This window comes from Oryctolagus cuniculus, chromosome 1, assembly GCF_051225735.1.
Source record: "Oryctolagus cuniculus isolate XC-2025 breed Fujian yellow rabbit chromosome 1, ASM5122573v1, whole genome shotgun sequence".
NCBI classification, from domain to species: Eukaryota; Metazoa; Chordata; class Mammalia; order Lagomorpha; family Leporidae; genus Oryctolagus; species Oryctolagus cuniculus.
The window spans coordinates 144,418,096-144,434,106 of NC_142867.1; the positions used below are offsets into that span (position 1 = coordinate 144,418,096).

Here is a 16,011-nt window from a genome sequence, read left to right on the forward strand (position 1 = left end):
GAGACAGGGTGATATACTGGGATAAGAACAAATAGGCCAATGGAATAGAATTGAGAATCCAAATTTCAATTATGGACAATGGATTTTCTATGAGAGGGGAAAGGGTAGTCTTTTCAACAAATGATGCTGGAATAATTGGATTCCCACACACATAAAGAAATGAAGTTGGACCCCGTACCTCACACCATATACAACTATTAACTCAAAATGCGTCATGAGCCTCCGTGTAAGACCTAAAACTTAGTTTTAAGACAAAAAAGAAGGAAGCAATATCTAAGGAGCAGATAGTTAGATACTCAGAAGAAAATAAAAGGAGTAAATATTCATAACTTTAGATTAGAAAAATTTTTTTTTTAAATATGGAACACTCCACACATTTGCGTGTCATCCTTGCACAGGGGCCATGCTAATCTTCTCTGTATCGTTCCAGTTTTAGTGTATGTGCTGCCTAAGCGAGCACAGAAAATTGTTTCTTATGTATAACATCAAAAAACAGATAAATTGAACTACGTCAAAATCAAAAGCTTTTATGTGTCAGAAGACAGCATCAAGAAAATAATAAAATGTCATATAGATGAGAAAAAGTATTTGAAAATAATGTATCTGATTAAGGATTTCTCTCTCTCTCTCTCTCTCTCTATCTCTCTCTCTATCTCTATCTCTCATAAAAAGAAATGTATAACTCAATAGCAAAATGACCCAAGTGAAGAATGGATGAAGGATCTGGATAGATAAGTCTTCAAATAACATACACAACTGGCCAATAAGCACATGAACATATGGTCAAAATCACTAGTCATTATGGGGGCGTTCAAACCAAAATCACAATGAGCTAGCTAAAATAAAGTAAAAAAAAAAAAAAAGACAATAATAAGAGCAGTGTTGTGGTACAGCAAGTTAAGCTACTGCCTGCAAAGCCAAGATCCCAGCTTGGGGCCCTGTCACTCATATGGGAGACCCAGATGGAGTTCCAGGCTCCTGGACTCAGCCTGACTCAGACCTGGACTCAGCCTCAGCCATTGTAGCCATTTGGCAAGTGAACCAGTGGATGAAGGATTCTCTCTCTCTCTCTCTCTCTCTCTCTAACTCTACTTTTTCTTTTTTAAATTTTTATTTATTTGACAGGTAGAGTTATAGACAGAGAGAGAGAAAAGTCTTCCTTCCATTGGTTCACCCCCCAAATGGCCTCTCCGGCCGGCCCTGCGCCGATCTGAAGCCAGGAGCCAGGTGCTTCCTCTTGGCCTCCCATGCAGGTACAGGGCCCAAGCACTTGGGCCATCCTCCGCTGCACTCCCGGGCCACAGCAGAGAGCTGGACAACCGGGACAGAATCCGGCGCCCCAACCGGGACTAGAACCTGGGGTACCAGCGCCACAGGCGGAGGATTAACCAAGTGAGCCACGGCACTGGCCCTACTTTTTCAAATAAATAAACAAATCTTAAGCAAAACCTTCACTCACCGCTACTGGGAAAGTAACATGACATAGTTACTTTGGAAAAGTGAAACATATAGTTATTCTATGACCCAGCAACTCCACTTCTAGGGATGTACCGAGAGAAATGAAAACACATGTCCACACAAAAACAAATACTCAGAGGTTCGCAGCAGCGTTACTCCACATAGCCTGAAAGTAGGAACAACCCAAACGCCGTGGACTTGTGAATGGGCACCCACGGAGGTGACTCCGGGATGAGAAAACCCGAGGATGCTCAAGCCCCTCCCGGGGCACATCACAGCTTGCCTACAGCCGAGACAGGCTGTCCTGGCTTTAGGTCTACCGAGAACACCTAACAAAACCCGAGTCTTCGTTCAATACTCGTGATGCTTTCTTGGTTAGAGAATAATAACAACGACATCTTTCCGGATTTTTTTTTTTCCAAACAGTTTGGTTGAATCCATGGTAAGGAACATGTGGACATGGAGAACAGACTGCACAGTACACCCACACGGTGGGATGCTGCTCAGCCATTACAAAGGGATAAGGCAGGGGCCAGCGCTGTGGCACAGCAAGTTAACACCCTGGCCTGAAGCGCTGCCATCCTATATGGGTGCCGGTTCAAGACCCAGCTGCTCCACTTCCAATCCGGCTCTCTGCTACAGCCTGGGAAAGCAGTAGAGGATGGCCCAAGTCCTTGGGCCCCTGCACCCACATGGGAGACCTGGAAGAAGCTCCAGGCTCCTGGCTTTGGATCTGTGCAGCTCCGGCCCTTGCGGCCAATTGGGGAGTGAAACAGCAGATGGAAGACCTCTCTGTCTCTACCTCTCTCTGTAACTCTGTCTTTCAAATAAATAAAATAAATCTTAAAACAAAACAAAAAAACACAAGGGGATAAGGCACCGAGACACGCAGCATCACAGAGGAAATCACCAAGCAAACTCAAAACAACCAATCAGAAAACAGCTGCATGATACACAAGTCCTTTTATCTGAAGGATCCAAAATGGACAGATGCCCAGCAACTTTCAGGACGCTGGTTGCCAGGGCTGAGGGGAAGAGAGCAAAGGAGGAGTGGCTGCCCACGGGCAGGGGTTCTTTTAGGAGTGACAAAACCTTCGGAAATTAGGTATCAGGGATGATCGCATCACTCCATGAATACACCTAAAATGCAAGGAGTCGTGCCCTTTCAAAGGGTCAATTTGTGTGCTAATTAAACCTAATAAAGCTGCCTTTTATTTGTTTATTAAAATATTTATTTATTTACTTGAAAGGTAGAGTTACAGAGAGAGAGGCAGAGGGAGAGAGAGAGGTCTTCCATCACTGGTTCACTCCCCAATTGGCTGCAACGGCTGGAGCTGCGGCGATCCAAAGCCAGGAGCCAGGAGCTTCTTCCAGATCTCCCATGCGGGTGCAGGGTCCAAGGACTTGGGCCATCTTTCCCAGGACATAGCAGAGAGCTGGATCAGAAGTGGAGCAGTCGGGACTCAAACTGGCGCCCATATGGGATGCCAGCACTGTAGGCGGTGGCTTTACCCTCTACACCACAGCACCGGCCCCTAAAATTGCTATTTTAAAAAAAAGCAGCCAGGAAGCAAGTGTTTAACCTAGTGATTAAAACATCCCCACTCTGCATCAGTTCAGTTCCTGGCACTGGCTCCTGACTCCAGCTTCCTCTAAGGCAGAACCTGGGAGGCAGCAGTCGAGTTCCCGACACCCACCGGGGTAGGACCTAGATGGAATTCCCAGCTCTTGGCTTCAGTCCCAGCCCAGCCTCTGCTGTTGTAGGCATTTGGAGGGTGAACCAGCAAATGGAATTTCTCTTGCTGTTCGCTCTCCGTCCCTCTCTCTGTCTCCCCCTCTGCATGTGTGCATGTATGTGTGTGTGTGTGATGCTATCTCCCAAATAAATAAATTAAAAATTTTTTAAATAATACAAGTTGAAAAACCAGTGGGAGAATGCAGTAGACTCTAGATGAGAGAGCAGTGACAGAGCAGTGCCCCGTGTGTGTGAGCCCCTGAGACAAGGTCCCATTTCCCCAACCACAATCATGGATGGCCAGCTCCATGCGTCCTCTCTTCTTTGGATGTCTCAGAGCCTATGCATGGACTTGGCCCATAAATCCTTTGCATCCTGAGCCCATTCAAGTGGGTTTTGTTGCTGGCCCCAGACAATCCCTGGCTAGCACACTTCTTGCTTTCTGGCCTCGCTTCTAGCTGACCACCTGTTCGGGTTGAACCTCACTGCAGAGCAGGCCAAGCCTCCTGGGTCCAGACTTTGGCTTGGTAAAGAAGCATCCAAGTGCACTGATCATCCTTAGACATAGAGAAGATGTATTCTTAGACTTCACTTTTTTTAAAAAAATATTTTATTTGAGAGAGACAAATGGACAGAGGCAAAGTGAGATTTCCCATCTGCTGGTTCATTCGTCGAATGCCAAGGAGCTGAGAATGCAATCCACGTCCCCCGTGTGGGTGGCAGGGACCAGAGTACTTAGCCTCCATCACTGCTGGCTCCCAGGGTACACATTGTCAGGAATGGGGCTGAGGAGCAGAATTAGACTTGAAGCCGGCACTCTGACCTTGGACTTGAACATCCCCAGGGACGTCTTAACCACCATGCCCAATGCCTGTCCTACACATCCCATTTATGATCACTATATTCATACGGGAGAGACGTGGCTGAGTCCAAAACAACACTGTTTTTCTTTTATTTTTAAATTAATATATAACACATAGATTTTATGTGGTATCGTGCAATATTTCAATGTGTGTATATGACATACACCGATCATATTAGCAAATTAGCATTTCCATTTCCTAATCTTTTCTTTAGCTTTAGAGCCTGTTAGCTTCTCTCTCCCAGTTCATTACAAAAGGATATTACCTGGGGCTGGGGCCAGTGCTGTGGCACAGTAGGTTTAAGCTGCTGCCCACCATGCCAGCATCTCAGATGGGTTCTGGTTCAAGTCCTGGCTGCCCCACTTCCGATCCAGCTCTCAGCTATGGCCTGGAAAAGCAGTAAAGGATGGCCCAAGTTCTTGAGCCCTTGAACCCGTGTGGGAGACCCGGAGGAAGCTCCTGGCTCCTGGCTTCAGCCTGGCCCATCCCTGGCCGTTGTGGCCATCTGGGGAGTGAACCAGCGGATAGAAGACCTCTCTCTGTCTTTGCATCTCCCTATCTGTAACTCTGCCTTTCAAATAAATAAATAAATCTTTTTAAAAAGAGATATTATCGGACGGCACCACAGCTCACTAGGCTAATCCTCTGCCTGCAGCACCGGCACACCAGGTTCTAGTCCCGGTCGGGGCGCCGGTTCTGTCCCGGTTGCCCCTCTTCCAGTCCAGCTCTCTGCTGTGGCCCGGGAAGGCAGTGGAGGATGGCCCAGGTGCTTGGGCCCTGCACCCAAATGGGAGACCAGGAGAAGCACCTGGTTCCTGTCTTCAGATCAGTGCAGCATGCCAGCCATTGCGGCCATTTGGGGAGTGAACCAACAGAGGGAAGACCTTTCTCTCTGTCTCTCCCTCTCACTGTCTGTAACTCTACCTGTCAAATAAAAAAAAAAAAAAGGATATTATCAAATCCTCCATGAAGATGAACAGCTTTCAAAAATACCGTCACCAGCAGGCATTCCTGCATCTATTGGGTTAAAAACCAAAGTGGCCCTCATTCAAGTGTCGCCTTTAAATCCCTCGTCTTCCTCTTTTGGTTATGTTTTAACCATGAACGACTGCTGCTACACAGCAAGACTCACCTGAGTATGAATACGCGCTTAGGCAGCACCGGGGTTTCCTCCGGAAGAAACCTGCACTGGGAGGCGCACGGCGTGACTCGGGACCGAGCGTCTTTGCAAGCTAATTTGAATGCCTGGCTTGCTGAAGCAGCTTCGCCATCTGCGCCGCCGCCGACTGCAAAACAATTCCCCATTTCTTTGTGACCCTTTTTTGTTGAGCTCCTTCAGTTCAGTCTTTTGTGTTTGGGAGAAAATTGGTTTTCTGCTAAAGACAACTAATTTTTGCACTCTCTGCTTTGGCTGTAGGAGTCAATGCCTAGGTTCTTCGGAGCGTATTTTATTCCAACACATGTAATTTAATTAAAATCTGAATGCGGAGCAACATGGGGAAAACTCACAGCCCTTTGCCTTTTATTTTCCTTTTATGTGATGAGCTAATTGCTCAAAACCTCACCAGTATGAATGTGGGTTTCCCCAGAGGATATATATGAGTTCCTACCAGGGAGTCTGTACCCCCATAGGTAAGACTGATGCTGGCTCCTTTGGCTGCCTATACCGTTGGGTCCTGTGCGTCTCACACTCCTTGCCACCTTGTCACCTTTCTTCAGAATCCGGATCTCATGTCCTCAGTGAGTCAGAGCCTCCCGAATCCCCGTATGAAAGCTGCACGAGCATCTCCCGTGCTTAACCTGCTGTATTGTGAGTCGTGAGAATGTGAACGCCCTGCGATCCGACCAGGAGCACCGCTCTCGACAGACAGATGCCCCCAACCCCGGGACTGTGCACCGAATGAATGAATGACTCCATGAATGAATGAGTGACGACAGAAGAGTTTTGTCTGCCACTCCCCGAAAGGCTTTTATTGTGGACTTTGTTGAACTCCTAGTCTCTGCTGCTTACGTGTGTCCTCGAGGTATGGTGAGGTCAGAGAACACGCTCTCCGTAAGCAAGAGTGCTGAGTCCCAAAAGCACGCACGCTCTGAAGCCAGTCCATGATGGGTCACTCACCAGCCGGAAGCACAATGAGAAAAGCACAGTGTTGCGTTCTCATAGAGCTGTTAAATGGGAGGCCTCAGTCCCTAGTACTTAGGCATCACTCCCTAGTAATGTTGGATTGTTACCAAGCCCACCATGCCGAACACCAACCGCCTAATCAAGCAAGACTTCAAGGAAGCAGGGGACGAGGGAGCCCAACAGACCAGTTTCACCTAAAAGCCAGAGATTCCCAGCAACCAGCTGGAAGGGGCCAGGGTAAAGAGGCCGCTCAGCTGATCCTTTGCGTGGAAAGTGGCCTGGGAACCCGCGGCCAGCCCTGTCTGCTCTGTGGGTTGCTGCTTCCTTGTTCCCGCTCGAGAGGCCTTGCGCAGGCCACTGCGTCTGCCACACCCAGTGGAGCTCCTCGTGGTTGTGGACAGAGCGTGCAAGGTGTTAGCAGAAGCCAGGTAGACTTTTTTTTTAAAAGATTCATTTATTTATTTGAAAGGCAGAGTTACAGAGAGGCAGAGGCAGAGAGAGAGAGAGAGAGAGAGAGAGAGATCTTCCATCCGCTGGTTCACTCCCCAAATGTTCCCAGTGGCCAGAGCTGGGCTAACCAGGAGCCAGGAGCTTTCTCTGGGTCTCCCCAGGACTTGGGCCATCTTCTGCCACTTTCCCAGGCTGTAGCAGAGAGCTGCATCAGAAGTGGAGCAGCCGGGACTCAAACCAGCACCCATATGGGATGCCGGCACTGCAGGCAGCAGCTTTATCCGCTACACCACAGCACCAGTCCTGCCAGGTAGACCTTTACACTAAGGTTTTTAAAATTTTGGTAATGACTAGCTAAGCTGACATCTCCTGTTTCCTATTTTGTTGGTATTAAAATGTTTTTCTTTTGTGAACTGGTATTTTTGAGCCAAAATTAATCTTTCCATTCTATTTCTCATTAATTTTTTGAAGTTCCTTCATATATGTATGTATGTGTCTCTATCTATCTATCTATCTATCTATCATCTATGTATTTCAATATGTATATGTGTTGTTAGGGGGGGTTAAGACACTGTTGGGGCCGGCGCCGCGGTTCACTAGGCTAATCCTCCGCCTGCGGCGCTGGCACACCAGGTGCTAGTCGGGGCGCCGGATTCTGTCCTGGTTGCTCCTCTTCCAGCCCAGCTCTCTGCTGTGGCCCGGGAAGGCAGTGGAGGATGATCCAAGTGCTTGGGCCCTGTACCTGCATGGGAGACCAGCAGGAAACACCTGGCTCCTGGCTTCAGAGCGGCCATTTGCGGGGTGAACCAACAGAAGGAAGACCTTTCTCTCTGTCTCTCTCACTGTCTAACTCTGCCTGTCAAAAAAAAAAAAAAACAAAAAAAACAAAAAAAAAAAACAAAAAAATGATACTGTTGGGGCGGGAGTTGTGGTGTAGCAGGTGAAGCTGCCGCCTGCCATGCCAGCATCCATATGGGTGCCAGTTCCATCCCCACCTTCTCTACTTCTAATCCAGCTCTCTGCTAATGCACCTGGGAAAGCAGTAGGGGATGGCCCCAAGTCCTTGGGCCCCTGCCACCCATGTAGGAGACCCAGATGAAGCTCCTGGCTCCTGGCTTTAGCCTGGTCCAGCTTTACCTGTTGGGATCATTTAAGGAGTGAACCAGAGGATAGAAGTTCTCTCTGTCCCTCCTTTTCTCTCTATAACTCTGCTTTTCAAATAAATAAATAAATCTTAAAAAAAAAAAAAAGGAAGATGCTGCTTGGGACAGTGCATCTTGCCTGGCTCTGCTGATCCCAGCTCCCTGCTCTTGCACACTGTGGGAGGCGGGGGCGATGGCTCGAGTGGTGTGCTCCCCTGTCACCCGTGTGGGAGACCTGGATTGAGTTCCTGGCTCCTGGACTCCAGCCAAACAGGCATCTGGGGAGTGACCAGTAGGGGCAGCCTTTCTCTGTCTCTTTCCTACTGGCTCTCTACGCCTTTCAGATCAACACATTTAAAATGCTTACCTATACGACTTTGCTGTCAATACTCTGTACTAACCTGTAACGTGAATGTACATGTTGATATCAATTCTCCGATTGACCAGGGTAATGGCCAACTGCTTTCTGCGCCAAGACAGTCCCGAATTCAATATCTTTAGGTGAGAAGCTGGTACCTCTCTCATCTCCTTACCCCACTGAGAGCACGCCAGGTTGGCCGGACAGTTCTCCACGCAGCCACTCAGGAACCCAGGTTCCTTCCATCTCAGGCAAGGCATTCCCATCTGCAGAGTAAAACCTGGGTCACACACAGGTGTGTGCGTGCATATCCACACATCTGACCACATGTGTATCCACCAAGCAGCCACATGTGTGTCCACATGGGAAGGAGAAAAGAGAGGTCTGATGCCAGCAGTTTGTCTTTCCCGTTGGCAGTGAACAGAAATGTATCAGTTTGAGCTCATCAACTAGAGCAAATGTGCTGCATGGGTGCCAGATGTTGATAACAGGGGAACCCAGGAGGGAGAGAAGTTATGGGAACTCTATTTTCCACGCAAGTTTTCTGTAAAACCTTTCCAAAAGCGAAGTCTACTAAAAAGACACTCACAAGAGAGATTTTCAAAAGGCTCACAGAGGGGTTTGGTGTTTTGGCCCAGTGAGTTAGGCCATTGCCTGCAGTGCCGGCATCCCATAGGGGTGCCAGTTCGAGTCCCACTTCCAAGCCAGCTCCCTGCGAATGCACCTAGGAAAGCAGTGGAAGATGCCCTAGTACTTGTGTCCCTGGTACCCAACCCACATGAGAGACCCGGGTGTAGTTCCAGGCCCCTGGCTACAGCCTGGGCCAGCACCTGGCCATCACAGCCTTTGGGAAGTAAACCAGTAGATGGAGGATCAATCAATCGATTGATCGATCGATCTCTGTGCCTTTCAGATCAATCAATCTCTAGGAAAAAAAAAAAGAAATGGAATCAAAAGTAATGTTTAGCCTTCAGTGCAATCTTAACTAAAACAAACTCATTGCAAAAACATTGTTTTACAATCCCCAACTTTTTATACAACCGAGATAATTTGAGTACGGACTGTTTACAGATGACATAAAGGAGCTATCGTTTATTCTGTTAGACGTGATCAAGACACTGTGCTGTAGAAAAGCGTTGTAGAGATGGAGCCTGAAGTATGTAGGGGCGAGATCACATGACACCGTGAGTTCACTTTCAAATGTAGCAGGAGCAAGCTAGCCTTAGAGACACTGTGGTCCCACGTCGGAGTGCCTGGGTGTGCCTGTCAGCTCTCGCTCCTGGTTTCAGCCTCCCGGGAAGCAGTGGTGGGGACTCACGTAACGGAGTCCCTGCCGTCCACCCAGGAGGCCTACGCTGGGTTCCCGGCTCCTGGCTTAGCCCCAGCCCTACCCAGATGGTGGGGAGGCATTTGGGGAGTGAACGCTGGTTCACTGGATGCGAGGGTGCTCTCCCTTGTTCTCTCTCTCTGTATGTTTCTCTGCCTCTCAAATAAATTAAAAACCCAGACTCTAAAAGGTCAAATGAAATAATAACAAAAAATTTAGTTTCAATGATGTATCACTCTAAGGAAATTTCCACCATATAATGAGTGTGAAATGCAAGTTGCAAGCCAAACTGTATAGCAAAATTGGGTTGTACAATAGACAGGTTTGTAATTAGATGATCTGGAAATGGGTAAAGAAATTTAGGAATAAAGTGTACCAAATTTAGATAATTGTTCCTTTGGGAAAGTTGTTGCCTAGAAAGAAACAAGCCTTCAAAGTATGAATTTTTTTTAAAAGATCTGTTTATATTATTTGAAAGGCAAAGTTACAGAGGGAGGGAGAGGCAGAGAGAGAGAGAGAGAGAGAGCGCGCGCTTCAATCCTCTGGTTCACTCCCCAAATGGCCCCAATGGCCGGAGCTGGGACAGCCCAAAGCCAGGAGCTACGAGCTTCTTCCAGGTCTCCCATGTGGGTGCAGGGGCCCGAGGACATGGGCCATCTTCTACTGCTTTCCCAGGCACATTAGCAGGGAGCTGGATCAGAAGGTGAGCAGCTGGGACCTGAACTGGCACCCATATGGGATGCCAATGCTGCAGGCGGTGGTTTAACCACTGTGCCACAGCGCCAGCCCCTGAAGTGTGAATTTTTATAATTGTTTAAGGTAGTGCTATGAGAACTCTCTGTATTAATTCACAACTTTAGTTTTGGAAATTTAAAACTTTCTGAAATTAAAAGTTCATTTTACAATGCATCTATTTTTTAAAAGGTAGTGCTATAAAAAGTGATATTTTTGGCCAGCACCACGGCTCACTAGGCTAATCCTCCGCCTACGGCGCCGGCACACGGGTTTCTAGTCCCTGTTGGGGCGCCGGATTCTGTCCCGGTTGCCCCTCTTCCAGGCCAATTCTCTGCTGTGGCCCGGGAAGGCAGTGGAGGATGGCCCAGGTGCTTGGGCCCTGCACCCGCATGGGAGACCAGGAGAGGCACCTGGCTCCTGGCTTCGGATCAGCGCAGCGCGCGGGCCATAGCAGCCATTTTGGGGGGTGAACCAACAGAAGGAAGACCTTTCTCTCTGTCTCTCTCTCACTGTCTAACTCTGCCTGTCAAAAAAAAAAAATTTACTCTCTCCTTTAGTTATTTGTCAAAGAAAACAATTAAAAACCTTAACATCGCGAATAAAAAAATTTTAAAGATTTATTTGAAAGTCAGAGTTACACAGAGAGAGAAGGAAAGGCAGAGAGAGAGAAGTCTTCCATCTGCTGGTTCACTCCCCAGATGGTCATAATGTCTGGAGCTGAGCCGATCTGAAGCCAGGAGCTTCTTCCGGGTCTCCCACGCAGTGCAGGGGCCCAAGGACTTGGGCCATCTTTTACTGCTTTCCCAGGTCATAGCAGAGAGCTGGATCGGAAGTGGAACAGCTAGGACTTGAACTGGAGCCCATGTGGGATGCTGGCACTGAAGGTGATGGCTTTACCCGCTACACCACAGCGCCGGCCCCACAAATTTAAAATTAAAATCAATTGCATTAAGTACACAGACAGAAAAATGCATGCGGAACACAGGCCCCAAGGCTGAACAAGACAACTCAGAATTCAGCCCCCGGACTCCAATATGAATTGAGCCTTTTACAGCAAGCATGGGCTAAATTCACCATCAAGATGAAAAGGAATAAATGTATAAAATCAAAGCCTGGGGGTAGGGGGAGCCCAACTAAATAAAAAATTCTAACTCAACACACAAAAATCAATAGCCTTTGTATACACAGACAATGCCCTGGTTGAGAAAGAACTTGTAAGACCAGTTCCATTCAGCATAGCTAGGAAAAAATTTAAATACCTTGAAATAAATTTAACCAAGGATGTGAAAGATCTCTACAATGAAAATTGTAAAACAGGGGCCCATGTTGTGGTGCAGCAGGTTAAGTCACTGCCTGTGACACCGGCACCCTATATAAGTGCTGGTTCAAGTCCCAGCTGCTCCACTTCCGACCCAGCTCCCTGTGATGCACCTGGGAGGGCAGCAGAGGGTGGCCCGAGTGCTTGGGCCCCTGCCACCCATGGAGGCGACTTGGGTGGAACTTTAGGCTCCTGGCTTCAGTCTGGCCTATTCCCTGCACCAGCAGATGGAAGATTCTGTCTTTCTCTCTCTCTCTCTCTCTCTCTCTCTAACTCTTTCAAACAAATAATTTTTTAAAATTACAAAACATTAAAGACATAGAAGAAGACACAAAACAATGAGAAAATCTTCCCTCTTCGTGGATTGAAAGGATATCAAAACGTCCGGTGACAACTCTGTGGTTAGGATACACGCATCGCTTGTTCATAAATGGTGCAGGGCACATTTATGTTTGTGAATTCATCAAATCTCGTGCACAATGTGCCAACCCTAACCTACCCTGCTTATCAACAGGCATGTAGGTGTCAGTGGATCCCAATGCGTCTGTTTAGTTGGTAAAGCAGTAACTGTGGTTTATAACTGATTTACACATGTGCCTACTGGGATCCAGTAAAACAAGACTCCAGGCCTTTGGGACAGGGGCAGGGACTTTGTCTGCAATGCAACACAGACGTAAAAAGGAAACAGTATTGAAGCTTACCCCTGGGAAAATTGGTCACACCTGCAGCACGTGGGCCATCTGTGGCAAAGAATGGCGGCTCTGCCTCAAGGCTCCGCCCAGCGGCCAAGGGGAGCCAGCCCTCCTCTGTGGGCCGGGGTTGAGTCTGTTAGGAGGGCCTGGTGCCAGCCTGCTTCTTCTAGGTCTCCTACGCAGGTGCAGGGGCCCAAGGACTAGGGCCATCCTCCACTGCTTTCCCAGGCCACAGCAGAGAGCTGGATCAGAAGTGGAGCAGCCGGGACTAGAACTGGCCCCCATATGGGATGCCAGCAGTGCAGGCAGCGGCTTCACCTGCCATGCCACAGCACCAGCCCCCTATAATATGCATAGAGTATCTTTTAGGCCGGCACCGTGGCTCACTAGGCTAATCCTCCACCTTGCGGCGCCGGCACACCGGGTTCTAGTCCTGGTCGGGCGCCAGATTCTGTCCCGGTTGCCCCTCTTCCAGGCCAGCTCTCTGCTGTTGCCTGGGAGTGCTGTGGAGGATGGCCCAAGTGCTTGGGCCCTGCACCCCATGGGAGACCAGGAGAAGCACCTGCCTCCTGGCTCTTGCCTTCGGATAGGCGCGGTGCACCGGCCGCAGCATGCTGGCCGCGGCAGCCATTAGAGGGTGAACCAACAGCAAAAGGAAGACCTTTCTCTCTCTCTCTCTCTCTCTCACTGTCCACTCTGCCTGTAAAAAATAAATAAATAAATAAATAAATAAATAGAGTATCTTTTAAAATCTTTCTTAATTAAACTTAAAATAGTTTTAAAGACATCTCTACACAGCATTCTTCATGTGAGGGTTAAAGGGAAGCAACATTCCGTGTGTGTGTGTGTGTGTGTGTGTGTGTGTTTGTGTTCCGCGAATCCTAATTAAAATCTCAGCATGTCTTTCTGGTAGAAATCGACAAGCTGATTCTAAGAGGCAAAGGGAAATACAAAGGAGCCAAAAATCAATCTGGGAAAGAACAAGCTGTAGGGCTGACGGTGCTGGATTTCGAGATGTGACGCGAAGCTGTGGTATTGACAGGACAACAGACAGAGGTCCATGGTGCAGCCGGAGGGCGCCTATGCACACCCATCTCCAGGACAACCTACAGGAAGCTGACAACCGTGATTGCCTTCCTTCAAGCTGGGAGCTGGTGATGGAGACCCAGATGGGACAATGTCACCGTGCATTCACTTCCCGCTGGAGCCAAGGGCGTTCCTTGCCGACCCAAAACACGAAATCCTGGAAGTGCTTTCTCCTGTCTTCAAGCACAGTTAGATGTTGACTTCCCGAGGTCAGCTGTACACAGCTTCCATGCTGGGAAACAACAGAAGGAGAAATTAAGTGGTGTGTCAGATCACTTTAAACCCCGCGTCAGTCCTGGGGCTCCTCAAGCCTGCAAAAGCCAGTTAGTCAGTACTTCCGAGAACGGTGGGAAAGGTCACATCCCAAACAGGTTGTTCTGCCCCAGGTCCAGTGTCCCCTGATCACATCTGGCCCCAAAGCCCAATCGTATGTCAAAAAAGAGACTGCATTTCCGCTCCCCTTCTCCATCCAAGGTCTCAGGCAACAACAAAGTGTTTTCTCATGTATTTAATTTTATATCATCTAAGAGGCAGAGAAACAGGAAGACACATACACACATGAAGATAGAGCTGTCGTCCACTGATCGACCTTCTCAAATGCCCGCAGTGCCAGGGCTGGCTTGGGGCTAACGCTAGGAGCTGGAACACGAGACAGGTCTCCCACGAGGGTGGAAGGACCCAGAGACCTGAGCCATCACCTGCTGACTCCCAGAGTGCACATCGGCAGGAAGCTGGAGTCAGGAATGCAGCCAGGACTCAAACCCTGGCACTCCAGTTACAGAGGGGCTCCAAGCATCTTAACCACCAAGACAAATGCCTGTCAGTCTCTTTCCCCTCTTTTTAAGCTGTTTTATGGAAGTAGAACTAACAGATAATAAACCGCACATAGTTTGAACTGTGCAATCTGAGATAGGCGTGCACCAGTGGAACTGTCATAGCGATCAAAGAGAGAACACATCCATCCCCTTAAAAATTTTCATGGGCCCCTTGCATCCCTCCATCATGACTCTCCCCATCCAACACCCATCCCGAAGCCCCCACTCATATGTTACCTGGCAATAGAGATTAGTTTGCAACCTCCAGGATTTTATTTTATTTTTAAAGATTTATTTATTTATTTGAAATTCACATTTACACACAGAAGCAGAGGCAGAGAGATAGAGAGAGAGAGAGAGAGAGAGAGAGAGAGAGAGAGAGAGAGAGGTCTTCCATCCACTGCTTCACTCCCCAATTTGTTGCAATGGCTGGAGCAGCACTGAACTGAAGCCAGGAGCTTCTTCCAGGTCTCCCACGTGGGTGCAGGGACCCAAGGACTTGGGCCATCTTCCACTGGTTTCCCAGGCCATAGCAGAGAGCTGGATCGGAATTGGAGCAGCCAGAACTTGAACTGGTGCCCACATGGGATGCTGGCACTGCAAGTGGCAGCTTTACCCACGACGCCACAGTGCTGGCCCCTCCTCCAGGATTTTAGATCAATGACACAGTACAACGTGGGCTATTTTTCGCCTGGATCCCTCCTTCAGAGTAGTGGGTTTGAGGCTCATCCATATTGTTGTGTGCATACTAGCGCATGTCTTTAGGTGCTGGGTTGTATCCCATTACACGGATTGATCACTGTCTCTTTATTCCTCTGTCCTGCTCTGAGTTATTGCAAATAAAATTCCTACAAGCCTCCGTGTTCACATCTTGTGTGGATTATCATCTTTTTTTCTTTTGCTTAAATATTTAGGAGTGGAGTGGCTGGATAATATGGAAGTTATGTTTTGTTTTTTAAAGATTTATTTATTTATTTGAGAGCCAGAGTTACTGAGAGACAGAGAAAGAGAGAGGTCTTTCATCCAGTGGTTCATTCCCCAAATGGCCGCAAAGGCGAGAGCTGGGCGAGTCTGAAGCCAGGAGCCAGGAGCTTCCTCTGGATCTCCTACATGGGTGCAGGGGCCCAAGGACTTGGGCCATCTTCCACTGCTTTCCCAGGCCGTAGCAGAGCTGGATTGGAAGTGGAGCAGCTGGGACTTGAACTGGCATCCATATGAGATGCTGGCACTGCAGGCAGCAGCTTTACCCACTATGCCACAGCGCCGGCCCCAACTGGGACTCAGACAGGCATCCATATGGGATGTTGGCATCAAAGGCGGAGGCTTAACCTACTGTACCACAGCTCTGGCCCCTATGGTGATTATGTTAAACCTTTTAATAATTGCCAAATTCTTGGTTCAAGCAGTTTGGCTCTTGCTTTGAAAAGATTTTCTGGTTGCATTTCCAGTGGAAAATGTGATCAGATTTTCTGATGGAGTGATCTGAAAAATACCCATGTGTGCAAATGTCCTTTCTGGGACAGATGTCTTTCAATTCTTCTGGCCTGACTGCCCTTGTTAGAACCCTCAGCACAATGTCAAATAAAAGGGCTGAGAGTGAGTGTCTGTGTCTCATTCCTCTTCTAAAGGATTATTAATTATTGGGTTAAGTGTCCTCATAATGGCCAGGCAGAACAGCGTTATCATTTTTTCAGATGCATGCTGGAGAATGAGGCTGTCGTTTATTTTTGAATAAATAAAAAAGCTAGTAAATGATTGCAGTCTCCCGGGGTTGGCGCTGTGGCACTGTGGGTTAAAGCCCTGGCCTGCAGTACTGGCATCCCATATGGGCTCCAGTTCGAGTCCCTGCTTCTCCACTTCCCACCCAGCTCCCTACGAATGTGCCTGGGAAAGCAGTAGAAGGTGGC

General features: G+C 48.3%; 1 non-coding gene across 1 annotated transcript; it reads right to left on the minus strand.

Moving 5' to 3' along the window:
- Positions 1 to 353: 353 nt before the first annotated feature.
- LOC127484976 (U6 spliceosomal RNA) lies at positions 354 to 460 on the minus strand. Its single transcript, XR_007912179.2, has one exon. It is a non-coding gene; the product is annotated as a U6 spliceosomal RNA (small nuclear RNA).
- Positions 461 to 16,011: the final 15,551 nt, after the last annotated feature.